The sequence below is a fragment of the Talpa occidentalis genome, unplaced genomic scaffold, assembly GCF_014898055.3.
Source record: "Talpa occidentalis isolate TD23 unplaced genomic scaffold, MPIMG_talOcc4v2.1 talOcc4.5, whole genome shotgun sequence".
NCBI classification, from domain to species: domain Eukaryota; kingdom Metazoa; phylum Chordata; class Mammalia; order Eulipotyphla; family Talpidae; genus Talpa; species Talpa occidentalis.
Genome location: NW_023604861.1, coordinates 48,007,648 through 48,024,886, shown reverse-complemented (window position 1 = coordinate 48,024,886; position 17,239 = coordinate 48,007,648). Strand labels below are relative to the sequence as shown.

At 34.5% G+C, this 17,239-nt stretch overlaps 1 protein-coding gene across 1 annotated transcript in view; it reads left to right on the top strand.

Moving 5' to 3' along the window:
* UBL3 (ubiquitin like 3) overlaps nt 1-17,239 on the top strand; it is a 63,524-nt gene that overhangs the window by 13,309 nt on the left and 32,976 nt on the right. The window lies entirely within an intron of this gene.

Below are 17,239 nucleotides of genomic sequence, written 5' to 3'. Positions count from 1 at the left end.
GTCAGTACCTATTATGTTCATTTTGTAGGTTCTTCATAAATATTTTTGGATTGAAAGAATGACTTGTAAGTACCATGCCAAGCTTATTACTTGAAACAGAGTTAATCCTAAAAACAAAACAAAGTTCCCAGAACAAGCTTATCAAATAGGTAGGTGCTAGAGTTAGCTGTATTTTATTGATGAGGAAAGTGAAGCTTAACAATGTTTGGGCTTTCTAGTGTTCTCGGATCTTTTTACTTTTTTCACTTTTTGTCCATTTTTTATCTTATGTCATATCCTCTTCCTAGTGGCTGTCATTATATTAATGTTCTGGTAGTCCAACTTTAGCTTCTTGCCTTTGCTTAACATTAATAGCCAAAATGTCAGAGAAGAAATTAGAAATTTGTAATGAAAGTTGAGAAAGTATTAATAGGACTTAAGTACTTGAAGTGGTGACTAACACATATTGTGAACGATTTTCAAGTTATAAAATCTCATTACTTTGTGACTATAAATAGAAAGACCTTGTAACAACCTGTCCTTGGGTATTTTATATATGTTAAATGCTTATTGGAGGAAAACAGTTTTGAGCCTTTTATACGTAAAGGACTTTGTAGTTACATGGATAAGGATCTTCTAATTTAGTGCTCAAAAACATCAGTAGGATTTCCATGTTAGATATTATTTTATATCCAGACTTAATAGTCTACATGTAATGATCCTGCTTTTTATTTTTTGCATTATTTATTTAATCAGTCAACAAGTATTTGTTATGTGCCAGGTATTTTTTAAATTCTGGTACACAGTGGTGAATGAAACAGATTTTTCCCCAGTAGAGCTTACAGTTAAGAATCAGGAAGGATGACATTAAACAAAATAAATAAGTAAAAGGTACAGTATAGTAGATGTTGATAAGTACTACAGAGGTAAATAAAGTACAAGTGGGGGTTGGGAAGTGCTAAGAAAGTGTGCCTGTGTTTGTTCAATTTTAAATAGTGTGATCGTGAAAGAGCTTACTAAGTTGTTGACATTTGTGCAAGTAGATGGGGGGAGCAAGTCATTCAATATCTTGGGGAATCCTATCCAGAGAGAATATTATTCTTTTTCAGTTTCTCTCAGTTCTTTCCTTAAATTTTTGTATTTTCTGTTGTTTTTGTTTCTGCCCTTCTTTGTGGTATGAATTTTGATCATTGTCTTGTGCCACAAGACAATTTATTGGATGCAGTGCCACAAACATATATTGGTGCAGTATGCCAGATAGACCCTGTCAATAGTGTTAATCTATTCCTTTTTTTCAATCTCCACTACCTTCAACCCCATTTTCATCCAGCTCTCGTTCCCCTTTATTTATCATATACTTTCTGACTTTCACCCTTTTCTCAGGTTTGTTTTTTGAAAATACAGATCTCGTCATTTGACTATTTTACTTAATAATGACTGACCATCAGTACAGTCGCTTCAGGCCAAACTTCTTAGGTGGTGGCATTAAGACTCTTAGCGGTTGGGGTTACAATTTCAGGCTCATTTCCTGCTGCTGAGACCTTTCACGTACCCTATGTTTGAGTTGCATTGACTACCAGATCTTTTAATTTTCATGCTTCCTTCTTTCATCCTTGCTTAGCCTTCCCTGCTTAGAAAGCACCTCGCCTCTCCCTTCTTAATCCATTTGTACCTGACATTTTTCTCAACTACAGTGATTTCTTGGTATAGTGCTTTGTAACTTTGTCAGACACTTTGTCATTGTAAGGATAGCACATTTGATTCCATAGTTCCAAACCAAAACTGACAGTATAGGGAAACTTGTTTCCAAGAAGGGACCAAGAAAAAAATAGCCAGAGTGGCACAAGATGATGTTTTCATTCAAAGGTTTCCAAGTGTGAAACACCAAGTTTAGAGGGTCAGAGCTAACTTAAATTCAGTTTATGTCTAACATCTCCGGTTCTGATGGCTCAGAGATTCTGAGGTAGTGGTGAATCTTAGCATTACTTGCTGTACCATCGTAATAGTAGTTGAACAAGGCCAAGTTAGCAGAAATGCTAGGTAAAAGGATAACTACTACTTTGGTCAGGAACACCAAAATCAGTTACTGTCTCAAAATCAATTATTGTCTCAAATCTCTTGGATTTGTAAATATTTATATCTGTTTCCGCCCCTGACTGTGCTCCTGGAGGGGAGAGAAAGGTCTTACTCTTCTTTATATATTCCCATACTTACAGTGCCTACGAAATAGAAAATGGAGAGAATTCTCTACTTAAGAGAATAGTCAGTGAATATTGAATTAGCACTGTAGGATTGTCCAGTAGAACTTTTTGCAGTGACCCAAGTGTTTTTTATGTGCACTATCCAGTGATATAGCCACTAGGTACATTTGGCTGTTGAGTACTTGCAAAGGCTAGCGTGGTTGAGGGACTGAATATTTTTATTTCCATTAATTTAAATGCAGATAGCTACATTTTGGTTAGTGGCTACTATATTGGACAGTGCAGTTTAAACAGTTTACATAATTATATCAGATGACTAGAGTTCTCAGATTTTTTTTTTTTTTTTGGCTTGCATTCCAAATTGTAAGCTATTAGTTTTACTTTTTGTGACTTTTCTCTTCTTTCAAAACCCATTTCTGCTACTGTTATTATATATATTATCAACCTTTTTTTTTTCTTTTAGAATTTTGGGTTTTGGTCAAATGACAGAAAGACATGTACTGAAGCTTATAAAATTTCTTTCAAATAGTTTAAGAACCTGGGAATCATTTTTGGCATCCTCTTTTACCCCACTAAGAATGTGAAATTAGTCTTCAGGAAAGAAATAAATTCTTATGGGCATTTAATTAAGGAAAAAATAAGATCAATATAGAACTACATGAATTCACCGAGAGGATGGAGGAAATCCCAAAGTACAATTTTCTCTATTTAGAGAAATAGCATTTAAAAAAGAAAAGCAATAGGGCTATGGAAAACAGTGTGGAAGTTTTTCAAAACATTAAAAATAGATCTACCATATGATCCAGTAATTCCTTTCCTAGGTATCTACCTGAGGAATGCAAAGATTTATGTACTCCTTTTTTTCATTGTAGCATTGTTTACAATAACCAAGGTATGGACACAGCCTAAGCGCCCAACAACAGATGAATGGATTTAGCAGATATGGTGTATATACATAAGGGAATACTACTAAGCTATAAACAAAAAAAGGTTGAAATCTTGCCATTTGAGACAGCATGGATGAAACTGGAGGGGATTATGCTGAGTGAAGTAAATTAGGAGAAAGATAAATACCAGATGACTTTACTCATGTGGATTACATAGAAACAAAACAAAGGAACAGGGCAAAACTAAATCAGAAAAGCCCTGGAAATCTGATTGTAGATTTGAGGCTGCCTAACTGGGGAAAAGAGGAGGAAGAGGCCCCAGTTGACTATGGTGGAGGATTGTGGGTGCTTTGATGGGGGGGTGTGTGGTAACATACATCTGATTAGTATGAACCTATATCCCTAATTCTTACTTAATGCAGTAAACCAGCATTACCCAATAAAACATAATACAATTATTAAAAATACAAAAAGAAGGGAAAGGAACAGAGTTAGGGGAAACTTTTTTGTTTAACTTAATTGTCATGAAAACCATTCAAGGAGGAATCCAAGGTAGAATAATGCTGGGAAACAGCAGATACTCACAAGAAGGTAAAGAATAGCGACTAAGAAACTCCATTTTGTCTGGTTAGCTCAGTGTATCCTAGCTCATTGTCAGTTATTTCCGTCGTGTGGTATAAAAAGTGCTTCTCTTATGTTTCTCAGAGTTTTCTTCCATGTTGACGTGCTAGGCATGGATGAATTCAGTATGCATTCTTTTTGGGAAGTCATTACTATTGATACTTCTCAGTTTCTTTGTCCATATATCTACCTTTTCTTATCCCTTTCTATTTGTCAAAATGTTCTGCTTTGCTACCATATGTAATCTGAACAAGCATTAACAGTACTTATTATTTTGCTCTAAATTTGATCCTCTTTAATCTGCATAGATAATTTCTATAGGGTTTTTGATTTAATGGTGACCATTCATGCTTTGATATGGGGTTTACTAGGAGATGTTTCTTGTTAAATTGTCCATACCCAGAGAGAGACACTTTTACTAAAAGGTTGGGGCATCTAGCTCTCAGAGGTACTGGTCAGCTTCCCAGCTGACAGAGAAAGCAAACAAACAACTCTTTCATTTCCCAGAGTGTTGTCTACCTTACTCCTTTGGGACATAGGATTGGCAGCCAAGAAAATAAAAGACAAGGAAAACATTTACCCTAAATATCTTTATTCTGAAGTAGAGATGGGTAACTCTAAGGTTGTGTATAGTACAGAGTGCAGTTGTAAGCTTGCTATATTTTATTTTCAAGTTATGCCAACAAATGAATCATTTCAGAAATCTCGTTTCTCAAATATAACTATTATATATAGTGCTGGAGCCTTCCTAGTATAGGCATTCCAGATGGACGAAAGGAAGAACAGTCACCTTGTGATAGTAAACCTTTACCTCTTTCCCAGGTGACTTGAATAACTTATGTAAGTTATAGTTAGCAGAAAAATGCACCAAAGTTAATCACAAATACAAAAGGAAGATGTCCCAGAATAGGTACATCAGATATTACCAAGGCAAGAATAGTAATACATGTTTCTTCTTTATTTGAAAATGTAGGAAATACATATATCTTCCTTGTTTTGTTAGTCTTGGTTTCTAATTTAAAACATACACCCTCCCCCCACCAACTAAAAGAAAATGTAGTAACACTACATTATCAAGGAGGTTGATGTGATTGCCACCCTGCAATAAATGAAATGTAACTTATCTTATGTAATAAAATGAGTATCATTTATACTGTTATCTTTTCATGAACTTTGCTAGTGTTTTCTTGAGAGCTTGTTTGGAGGTTCTAGCAGGGGAGCGCAGCTACTCGTATACCCTCGACCGAAGACGGGTCCGTCTCTATTCGGGGACGGCCGACCTCTTCTACCGAGCGTGCAGCTTCGGGAGGGACGCACATGGAGCGGTGAGGGAGGAAGGGGACACCCGCCTAGCCAGCCAGATCAGCCGAATCAACCCTGGCGATCAATGGGGTGACAGATGTCGCAGCCAGATCGCCCTCACATCCTGCTAGTGTTTTCTTAAAGTGTTTATCTAGCATGTTTTATTTTGCCCCTCTTGGTCATAGTCTATTTATTTTATGTAATTTGCATTTAAATATCTAAAATTCATTGTTTAATTTTTGTGTTAGAAAAGCAGTAAGATTATTGTAAAATTGAAAATATTTAAAAGAAAATGCAACTTATAAAATTTTATTACTTAGATATGAAGGATGTTAATGGTTTGGCTCTCTACCTTCTAGAATTTTTCTGTTTTTCATACGTAAGTATGTGTATGTACACAGTTGATGATTCATCTTGAAATATTCCGATTTGGGGAGGTCTTAAAGATCAGATGTGTAGGCAGTTTACATTCATTCTACATTCCACTCATAAGAAATTATTTGTGTTTTGAGTTTTTCCAAAGAATAAAATAGGCTTTTTAACACTTCCATTTCAAAATACAGTCTTTTTTCTGTGATTCTATTATGTCTATTTGTGGATATATCAATGACTAGAGACATTTTTCTAATTTTATTTAATTGAGTAATTCCCATAAAATCAAACAAAAACTCACTTGAACTCTAATACTTTATTTCAGTAGACTCAAAAGGAGGCGGACTTTGAGTTTATTTGTATTTGAGATTTGCAGGAATGCTTATTTTAAAGTCTCTGATCTCATAAAAGGACTTAATGTTCTTCCCCCCCCCAATTTAGGACTTTGCTTTATCCTGTTTCTAGGTTTGGCAATACACATTGGGTTTAGATAATAACATCTATAAACATTTTTATAGGACATAAGATTTTTTTAAAAGAATCTTACACTTAAAATGTTATTTAGTTTATTTACTCCCCTATCCACCTGTCAAAAGTAAATAAAGTAAAAACAAATCTGTAAATGTATGATTTACATAATTTATACATTCCATTATCTTTTCAGAAACATTTGTGTAAAGGTTGTTGACCAACTGAGTTGGGTCTCTGCCAATACATAAGCTATTTTGCCTGCTACATATAATCAACCAAGGCAGCTTATTCCAGTGATGATGTTGTTCATTATACCGAAATTAAGAACATCAACAGATTTCTCAACAGTTCTGAATGAGAGCAGATTTCTGTGTCTTTGCATTTAAGTAATTTAACAAAGGACTTTGAAAGATCACTTGCAATCACATGGCAACTATTTCTAAAACACTACTTAATTCCATCTAATTTCCTTGATAGCCACTGTTGATGATTCTATTTTGGGAATTCATGTGCAGTCAGATAATTCAGAGTCTGGGTTTCTTTACAAAGTCAGTATAATACCATAAACCAAAAGTATATTTAAAGAAAGTTACACCATGTTTTTAAATGGCCTTGCTCTAGAGAAATATCAAGCTAATAAACGATTTTTATTGGCATACTAAACTTTGCTATCTGTGGTATACATATTCAGTGAATAGGAAATGGCAGAAGACTCAACCAAAGAACTTAGTGTGTTCCTTTGTGAAGGACAGAGTCTTCAAATTCTAGGTAAAAATTAATATCTGCAAAGCAATAGTAGCATAATTTCTTACTTTATTTTCAAAGTTGTAACATGAGACCTACCAATAAAGTTTTGCAGAATGGCTTCTTGAGCAATTTGATTACTCAAGAACCATGATTACTAAGAAATGATAGTACTGCTGTAAACAGTAAACACAAGGTTCATTCCTGATACAGGTACAGCTTTGCTATGTCACAAGAAAAGTATTTTATTTATTTCTGTGATCATTTTAATAAATCATATATATAAAATAATAGGTTAAACAAGCAGAAATATATATAGTTTGTGTATATGTGTGTATCCAAGTGTCAGATATATTGAAATTGCTCAGATTTCAGTCTTTTATAAAAAGGTCCTTTTGAAACCTAAGTCAATAAGCCCTTTTGTCTAGTTTGTATTATTTTTACTGTATAAGTGCAGTTTAACTTAGCATGTATTGAGTGCCCAGGTGGGCGTGTTTCTAAGTATTTCACACATGTTAACTCAATAAAATATCTACAGTATTATGAGACTATGTATTGTTATTGTCATCCCCATTCTACAGATAAGGGAGATATGGAGAAATTAAGCAATTTGCTGGTTATTGGTGCAGCCAGTATTCAAACCCAGGTATTAAATTTCTAGAACTGTTATGTGACAAGGTGTAACATCTGTGGGATGGTGTACTGTATTATTAAATATGATGTATGTTAGAAATGAGGCAGTTTATTTTTTATAACCATGTGGTAAGAATAGAGTAAAAGGCAGTATGCATTTAACAAATAATAGCAAATAAAATAAGGATTGACTTTAATATCTTTAGAATGCAGTTTACTGTTTGTATCATGATTGTGATATAACGTGTTGATTTGTGCACTGCCCATAATGGAAAGTTCTTTGCCTCAAGACAAATCTTGCCTTAGAGTAGAGTGGAAGATAATTCAAGGAAAAAACCCTGTATATGATGTTTTTAAATGTCCAATTTCATCTCAAATATATAGGAACCATGAATGTAACATAAACTCCTGTACTAAAAGGAATCTGCGAGTAGTCCAAATCTAGAATTCATCCTCTGTTACTGTAAACAGTCCAAGGACCTCTCAGTGAGATTCTGCTAATCTCAGGTACATCTGTTTTTCAGGGTCAATAAGCATACTATTATCACTAGGGTCTTCATTAGAGAAGCTTCTTTCTAGAAAAGAAATAAAAATACCATGTATTAGAAGTACTATAAGTTTAAGAGACATTGTTAGGCTTATACAGATGCCATAATCATTCTGTTAACTTATTTGTAAAATCTTTTACATCTCTGAAGTGGTTGACATTTTATCCTTGCAGTTATCTGTAGCAAAAATTAGACTTAAGAGAGTGGGAAGGCTAGGTATTATTATCCTTGAGTTATCCCCTGTGATGAAAACCACAGTCTTTTAAATCGGCCTTTGACATTAATGAATGATGCTCATTCATTCTTTTGAGGGAGGTCCTTAGATTCTAAATTTTTCTCTACAGACTTCAATATGATTCTCTTCAAACTTTGCTTTAAAAAAGAAATGTTATGCTTTCTGGTGGAAAGGAGAGCACTTTTATCTTCAAATACCCATGAAAAAGAAATCTGTATCATTTGCAATGCCCTCGTGTTTTAATCATTTTAATTAAACAGTAATTACCAAGGATCATTTACAGAAAATGCAACTGCTTTTATTATTTAAAGTCTTCTAATTCTTTAAATGGATTTGTTAAGTTCCCGCCCCTCCCCCCAAGATTTGTGGAAATACCATCTTACAGCATCCTAGGTTATGGATTTGGTGGAATCTTGTATTCACTGGTGTCTGTATTTCTTTGGATCTCTATGACCATGTTTCCTTTTCATGAACTTCATGGACTTCAGTTCTAGTATGTGTACATAGTGCAGCAAAACAACCTTACTTGGCTTCTCTTCCACCTTACAATACTACGTATTTCTTATTTTCTTTCTCAAAGGTAAATGAGCAACTTTATAGTTTGCAGCTCATTTAGATTATAACATTGATAGTCACTTGGGTGGAGTTTTGTGGACACTTATTTTAAGTTTCATGAAAAATTTCAAGTATATGTAGAACTAGAGAAAATAATATAGTGAAACATTCATGTGTCTACCATATCCCAGCCTCAGTAGTTACCAACTCATGGCCAGTTTATTTTATCTGGAACCTGCTCTGCTTGCTCCTCCTGGGTTATCTTGAAATAAATCTCAAATATCATACAGAATATGATATTTGATAGGCAATAATGATGTAAAAAAGATCACAATAACTTATCTATCATACCTTAAAAATTGGCAATAGTTACATCAAAAATAGAAATGTAAAGCATAGTAAGACATTTTTGTGCTTCATTTTAACCATGTGCTTCTTTTAGCACATTTCACAGTATGTTCAGTATTAAAGTGGTTTTTGTCCTATGAACATTGAAAAGTGGAAAAGGCATAGGAACATTCTTTTTAATGCTATTCAAGGCAATATTCTTAGAGTTCTCCATTTTTCTATCTTAACCTTTAAAAGAAAGGGCTCACTTTGCTGTCAGAATATACAAACTATTATACTTTGCCCACTAATGATGAGCCCAAGCACATTGTGACATACGTATCCTGTGAATTAAGATCTTTTTAAATAAGGTAACTATGATACTGTGACTTACAAGAAAAAAGTATGTTTGATCATTCAGGTGACCAGAGTATATTTCTGGTATCTATTTGGTCTTTCTGCCCCTTCTAACTCAGGGTTCCCAAAACCCTTGGAATTTCCTAAGTGTTGAAAGGGATAAAGGTATCTTGTTATGTGAATTACTGAATTCACATTATCTTTTGGAAGCATCTAAGGATGGAGGCTGACAGCCTGTAGAACCTCTGGGAAATGGGAGAGGGACTGGAGATTGATTTCGCCCATCAATGACCCATGAGTTAATCAGTCATGCCATATTTAATGACACCTCCTTAAAGACCCTTCAGGATGGGGTTTGGAGATTTTTCAAATTGGTGAACACATGTGTACTTGGAGAGAATGGCATGCTTGGAGAGGCCATGGCAACTCCTCATCCTTTCCCCGCACCTTGCCCTATTCATTTCTTTTATCTAGGTGTACCTGCATAATATCCTTTGTAAGAAACTGATGATCCAGTGTAAGTGGGTTTCTCTTGAGTGCCATGAGCTGCGCTGGCATATTCATTGAACTTGTGGAAGAGGTCCTGAACACCTCTGATTTATATAGCCAGTTGATCAGATGCATTGGTAACAGCCTGGGTTTGCAAATGGCATCCGAAGTGGAGAGCCATCTTTGGAGACCAAGCCCTTCACCTATGGAACCTAATGCTATCTCTGGGAAAATAGTGTCAGAATGGAGTTGAATTCTCGACACCCTGCTTGCTGGCATGGGGAAACACTACCTCCCTATCAGAATTGAGAGATCAGGTAACCCATTCAGCAACAAACTATTTTTGAAAGGCTGAAAAAATTACCTCAAGTTTAGAAGTAGTTTTTAAGACAAAAAATATCCTTCAGGTGATTGATTGGCTTTAAGTTGGGAAGTCATTAGATTGCTGTCTTCCTCTTTTATTGGAAGGAAAAGGAAGAAAATAAATAATATTTTTATCTCTGGTCAAGAGACCTAAACTGTTCTCTTTTTTTCTTTGCTCTGTAATAGATTAGTAGTTATTTAAATAATTGATGTTAAGTGTCTCTGAATTCCTGTGGTTTGAAGGCTTTACAGATACTATTAACTTTCTCTTCCTGACTGAAAAGGATGTGTGTGATAGTATCTTTTTTCCTTAGTCAATCTCAATTTAGACTCTTTGATCATGAATTAGAAAGCTTGTTGAATGTATGTGAAAATAGAGGGTAAAGTATGGCTGTTTCCTTATTGTTGGTTGATTTTTGTTTACTTTTTTTTTTTTTTTTTTTACTCCTTTGAGGTGAATGGAGAACTAAAAGTTTTGCAAACAGTTCAGGCTGTAAGTTGTTATTTTTCTGTAACTTTTGAACTGAATTTAAAAGCAAAAGTTTAAAAAAATTATCTGAGCCAAATTGAATTTGGAATCCTTGACAGAGAGAACATTTCTTTGTCTTGTTGCCATTTATCCAGCTCCCTAGCTCTCTTCTTTTAAACTCCCGCCTAGGTCTGTGTCAGAGTAGGGACTGGCCACCATGCACAAATTTAGACCTGCATGTACGCATATATACATGTGAATTTGCACTTGATACCCTTTTAATAAGCTTGATAATGTCCCATAGAACAGCATTTCTTTTTCAGTATCTATGATTACTTTCTGCTCTTCAGATGGACATTTGAAAATAACAACAAAATACCTCTAGAAACGCTTCTGTCTGTTTTAATACATTTAAGCGATTTTATTTATGGTCCTTTTCCACATTCCCATCACTGCACAGAGCCTCATTATAACACTGCAGTTCTTACCCTCCCAGGTGGGGAGGAGACTAAAGCAATGATTAAAACACCAGAGCAAGTCTAGACAGTTTACATCATATTTTTAAAAATTCAGGGTTTCCGATGCTTCTATGGATCTGTCAACATGGAGGCAGAGTAAACAGGGAGACTGGAATTTAGTTATTACAGCTTATATTCTTTTAAACACTACACCATACTAGCTATAGTAACCAGTATCCTTTCCACTTACTGACACCCGAAATATAAACCAGAAAATGCTTTTGTTTTTTTTTCCAAAATGAATAAAATATAGTAGAAAAGAAATTAAATTCATGTAGTCACCTACTACACATGATTTTAAAGATATTTTAAAAGTTGTTTAGCATTTTGCTCTGGAATTTAACTGAACAATAGTTAGCACAAATGTCTGGAATAAAGAGAAATCAGCATTAGAGACATTGTCATAATCTTTGTCTTGACTTTAGGAACTGTTGTATGCAACCAAGGTAACTTTTATTCCATATCTTGAATCAAGATATGATATAATGTATGATAAATAACCCCTGGTTAACCTAGTAGTTATCTATAACAACTTTTACTCCCTAGAGTTTAGCCAAGGTCAAGTAAATGGCAACAAAGATTTCCAGACAGCAAAAATATCACACCAGTTCATGTAACCAAATTTATTAACTTTATTCCTAGATGATTTCCAGAGTTTAACATTGTGTGCATACTTGCTTTTATTTCAGTCACAGTTTTATTTAAAGATTTATTTTATTTATTTATGCATACGAGAGCTAGGGTGTAGGCCAGAGGTGCAGTAGGTGAGAGGATTCACCAGAGACAGAATAGGGAGCAGAACAGGCAGATCTACTGAAATACACTGCTGAGGGGAGCAGCGGGCAACAGGAGAGGTCTGCTGTGCCATGTGGTTTGGCTCACTGGCCAGGAACTGAATTCTTCCTGTAGTGGCTGCTGATAGCTTGGTAGTGCTGAGACTTAACCCCTTATGCCACCAGTGAGGCCTCACTTTCAGTCACAGTTTAAAACTGATTATCTTAGTGCATAGCAAGAGATAAAGTTCTCTAGGTAGACACAACAGCTAGCTTCTATGATAAAAACTACTTACTATAATTGGTTCCAGAAGAAAATTCCATAAATTCTGTCATCATATTCCACAATATAATAGATTTATTCAACTACTTTAACTGAGGGGAACAATTACACTCTACAAAATGGTGTAGGCAGTTGAGCAGGCGGTTGAGTGTGACACTGTGAAGCTGTTCTCAGCCTCTGCAGCCACAGAGATTCCCACCAGCCAGCCACAGAGATTCCCACATGGCGCAGACAGACTCTCCAGCCTCATCTGCTGCTCCCCTCAGCAGTGTATTTCATCAGTCTGCCTATTCTGTTCCCCGCTCTGTCTCTGCTGAATCCTCTCACCCTCCTGCATATCTGGCCTGTATCCCAATTCTTGTATAAATAAATAAATCTTTTAAAAAAAAAAACAAAGTAGTAGTATAACAATACAGTTGAGTATTCCTGTTAAAATTGCTGTATATTCAGAGTGCTTTACAGTTTATAAAGTGCTGAAATTCTAAAATCCTAAAAAAGTGGCAGAATTCTTAGCATAAAAGTTTAGGGAGAAAATATTCCTGACTATCTATCCAATGGACCCTAAAATCATTATGTATAAAATTATGTTTTTGATGACTTTATACAGAGACTTTCAGTAGATATTAAAAGATGCTAACCTTATCTGCATTAGAAATCTATGGATTATGCACCTGTTCACAAGTGGACTTGGCCCCAGAAGATAAAGCCAAGATAGGATTACATGGGATCCATTTTCTTTTTTTTTTTTTTAAAGATTTATTTAATTTATGCATACAAGAGCTGGGGTACAGGCCAGAGGTGTGGGGGGTGAGAGGATTCACCAGACAGAGCGGGAAACAGAACAGGCAGATTGACTGAAATACACTGCTGGGAGGAGCAGTGGGCAAGCTAGGAGAGGTCTGCCTAACCATGTGTGTTGCTCCCTGGCCAGAGGCTGCAGACAGCTTCACAGGTTGCCTTTTAACCCCTTGCACCACCAGGGAAGCCCTGGGATCCATTTTCTTCATAGCAATAAAGGAGTTCTACAGACAGCATACAATGAGTGCTTTTTTGTTTGGACTGGAATCCATTTAGTCAGTCTGTGAATGATAAAGTCAATTGTTTGCTTAAGTTTGTAAGTAATCTAGTGAAATAGGGATATATCTATGCAATTCAGGAAATACAGTTGAGACTTTCTGCATGATCCTAGTAACGCGTGAATTTTTGCTTTGTGGTTTTAGTTGGAGAAGATGGTACAAATTGGGAGATTGATGACACTCAGCTAAGAGTAGAATGAGGATGTATTCATTTCTCTTTGTATTTTGCCACTTTGCTATATTCTTCTGTTGTTTCTAATGTCATTTTGCTGGAGTTTTTAGGGGTTTCTGTGTATAAAATAACATATTATCTATCAATAATGATGGGTTTATCTTTCTTCTTTCCTTGGATTTCCTTAATTTCCTGTTTTTGCCTGATAACTCTGTGTGGCCTTAGGTAGGGGGTACTGTGTATATGCAGTGAATTCATATGCAAAAACATTTTGTAGAGCTAAAGAGTATGAAATAGATGTTAGTTGTAGTGGAATTACAGCTGAGAAATTTACCTCCCAGAACAAATGATACCATGTCCAGGATGTCACAGCTATTAAGTAATAGGACTGAGAACCAAATCTCGGCTATGTTGTACGCTGGAAAAATCTAAGGTTTTGGGTAGTATCATATTAGAATGTCTTCATGAATCTATTGTGTTTGGGGTGTGTTTGAATAGGCATTTATACTTTTTTTTTTGATCACATACCCTTTTAGAAACATATAGTTGGAAGGTGTTTTCCTGTGATGATGATGTTATATTTGGAATGGCAGATCTCCAATTTAAAACTCAGCATTAGGTAACCTAATATATGGACAGCAATATGTCCTAAAGGCAGAGGTTTAGTAATGAAATTCTATATTTAAAATAGTAAAATCATGCTTTTAAGTTTATTAAATGGGCATATGCACTGTATGCATTGATTATAATATTAGAACACATAAGCATAGGGTGGCATCTTAATAAAGTTGATACAAAGTTAATTTGCTGACTATAAGTTAAATATTTAATTTTTTAATCTTAAAAGTCATAAGGGCTTTTGGAAGATTATATCAATGGTCTAGAACAGATAATCAGTACTGCTTACACAGTTATTTCTTTCCCTTTAAATTTCCCTTAAGTAAACAGGCTTTCAGAATTTCATCATATGTACATTATACCTCCTAGTAGTACTGTAAAAGCTGTTTAATGCATGTTTCTTAATAATTGTGGTTTTTACCCAATGCAAAGAATTCACAAAGTATATTATTATATAATATATTTATTTATTAACATAAATGGTTTTTTTTTAAATTTTGAAAATGTAGAAAATATTTTTTTGATGGCAAAAAAAGTCACTCATACTATTTCCACCCAAAGATGACCAGTGTAAAACATTTTGGTTTGTTTTTTGCTAATCTTGTGAATAATTGTTAAAAGTAGGTCATATCAACTTTGCCATCTTTTTCTTCAAAATTCTTAAGCTGTTTTCAGAACTGCAAAGCAGATTATTGTTAGATCAAATGCTGCCCTCAAGGAAGCAATGATGCCTTTAAGTCTCTACACTTGATACTATGTTTACAATTATTAGACTAATTCATATGTAATTGAACAATGAAAGTAGTTACTGGATTAAAAACAACTACTGGAGCAAAAGAACTTAAAAATTCATAGAATTAGTATGACAAACAGGATGTAGAACTGTGGTTAAAACTAGTAATTTGGTGAAAGTTGAAAATGAAGGGAGAAAGGCAATGAGAATTGGTGTGGTTTACGAGAATCACAGAACTCAGGAGCACGGTAGTGAACCAGACTGTCAATCTAGATTCTTGCCTAGACCCCAAATTTTGTAGACTGGCATCAAACCCTCAGCAGTAAGTATAAAAACCAAGATTAGGAGACGCTAAGGCTGGCTCCTTAATGCCAGTTTATTCTTTCTTCTCCTTTATTCAAAGTAGCAAAAAGTGGCCCTGAATTCATAGGAAATGAATTCTGCAAATGTTAACATTCAGTATATGAAGTTTGTTCTGCCCATATTCTTCTTAATAGTAGTTGGGTCTTTGTGGAAGAGGAGTGACAGTAACATAAATTCTCAAATTCAAACCCCTAATTTCAAATTCTGACACATTTCTTTTTCATATCATTGATCTTTCTTTGTGATTTCATCATTTTAAATTACATTAGATATTAGAATCATTGATAATTATAATTGAAATATTGTAATATGAAATATAGTAAATATTAATTGGGAAATATAACCCCACAATAGGTGTAAAAAAAAAAAAAGAACTGGCTATATAAGTCCTAAAATCTATTGCACTGACACACAAGCTACTGAATAAATCACAAAAGACAATAAAATGAGTAATAACTTATCTTTGAGTAAGGAGAGATGACAGAGCCAAAACCAATTATTTCCTCAAGCAGTGGCCATGTGATACACAGAAGTAAATACTAGAAAAAAGAAAATATTTTAAATATAATCTGCATTCAAGCTAAATAACTAATACCTTAGTATTCATAATGAAGCAAAGATTTTTGTACAAGTAAGAAAACCTTTAGCCCTGGGTAAATAAATATATGATCCCCTTGCACCTTAACTCTGCCCACCCCCTTGTTACCTCAGCACTACCCTTTGCCAGTGAATCATTAATCATGATTCATGTTATACTGAGTCCAGAGGTGACTTCAGAAACTTTCTTAATGGAGCTTTATGGCACCTGCTGTAAATCAGTATGAATTGGCAAGAGTGGTAAATCCCATTTCCTAGCTTTGCATATTTTCTGATTATCTTCTTTTCTAAAGTAGAGTAAGGTAAAGGTAGGTAAGTCAGTCACTTGCCACGAAAGAAGAAATTACTATCCACTAGCTGAATAAAAAGCTTTTTTCTCTTCATGGCGTATATTTATCTAATTGAATGACTTTCTTGTAATTTACTAATAGAGGACACAAGCTTCTACTTTGGATGCACACCGGGTTATTCTAGAGTGGCATTTCTTTATCTCCAGTTTTCTAGAAACCCCTAGTAGTTTTCAAAAAGCAAAAACTGTTAATTACTTTAAAATCTGGCCTCTCTATAATTCAAAGCTGCATTAATTATATAGAAATGGTATATAATGAGTATGTAAAATTGTGTCCCATCATTTCAACTTCATGAAGAATGCTGTAAACTTTCAGCCATTTATGCAATGAGAAATATGGGAGGACGTGAACAATAAGATTCATAATATTTCTTCCAGTTGTACTGAAGGAGCATTTATTTCTCATTAAAGGAAACTAATTTTTATGAAAAAATAGTATACATAGCCATTTTTTCAAAGAGAAGGTAGTATTTAACTAGTATTTAATGTATTGTTTTTTCATAGTAGATAAGCACATGATTTCATCTAAAAGGACTCATCAGAATCTTTAAAGACAGGAGGGAGACCAGGATTATAAAAATAATTTGGAAAATGTTTCTAAAGAAAGATCTGAAATCTCCCTGCCTATAGGACTCCTGAGATTGGGAACTTTAGAAATTTAGATAGAAAATTAAAATTGAATTTGTTTTTCAGATAGAATTCTATGGTGAGAATTTCTGTGGGAAGCTGCTAAACCATTTAATTCTTCAGTTGTCAAAAGTGACAGACTTGCTCAGTTTGATATTTGCGTATGTTTTACATAAAAGCACTCAAAGATTTTAAATTCCTTTTTAATCATTGTGTAATTTCTTTTTTAAAAAACTGTTATTTTAGTGTTTTTGCAGTGGCCTCATGTTTCTGAGTCAGATGGTAGTTTTGTTATTTAATGTGTCACCATGTTGTTACGTGTATGCATATATATATAGGGCCACATACACATGTTTTGTAATATCAGATCAGTGCAGTTGGAATGATTGCATCATATACTTTTGCAGGAAAGGATCAAAGAGAAATTTAATATCACTCTTTATCCTATCCTACTATAAATAATGCTGCAATGGACTTGGGTAAACAAATAGCTCTTTGAGACCTTAAATTCAAATCTTTTGTGCTAGACCCAGGTGTGGAATTGCTGTCATATGCTGATTCTGGTTTTGATTTTTTA